This window comes from Condylura cristata, unplaced genomic scaffold, assembly GCF_000260355.1.
Source record: "Condylura cristata isolate star-nosed mole 26May11 unplaced genomic scaffold, ConCri1.0 scaffold00013, whole genome shotgun sequence".
NCBI lineage: Eukaryota > Metazoa > Chordata > Mammalia > Eulipotyphla > Talpidae > Condylura > Condylura cristata.
The window spans coordinates 3,204,083-3,204,390 of record NW_004567114.1 but is presented as its reverse complement, the minus strand read 5'-3'; positions in this window follow the sequence as shown (position 1 = coordinate 3,204,390).

Sequence of the window (308 nt, the reverse complement as noted above, 5' to 3'; positions counted from 1 at the left end):
GCAGCGCCCGCCCCCCCCCCCAAATTATAATTTAAAAGCTAGGCTGCCTCTCTGCATTGCTTACCAGCCATCGTTCAGGCTGCTACTGGGTTTTAAAAAAAAATAAATGAAGAAGGGATGGATACCCAACAAAATCTTTTCAAGGAATTTCAACAGAAAGAAGAATAAGAAGTACCTGCACATGCCCCAAAAAATGACAAAATCCAATAAATACAGAAATTATTGCACAGTTAAAAGGCTCCACAATTTCGACTGCCTTGATCAACCCTCGGGTTTCCCTAGGACTTGGCGGGCTCGGGTTAGGTGGG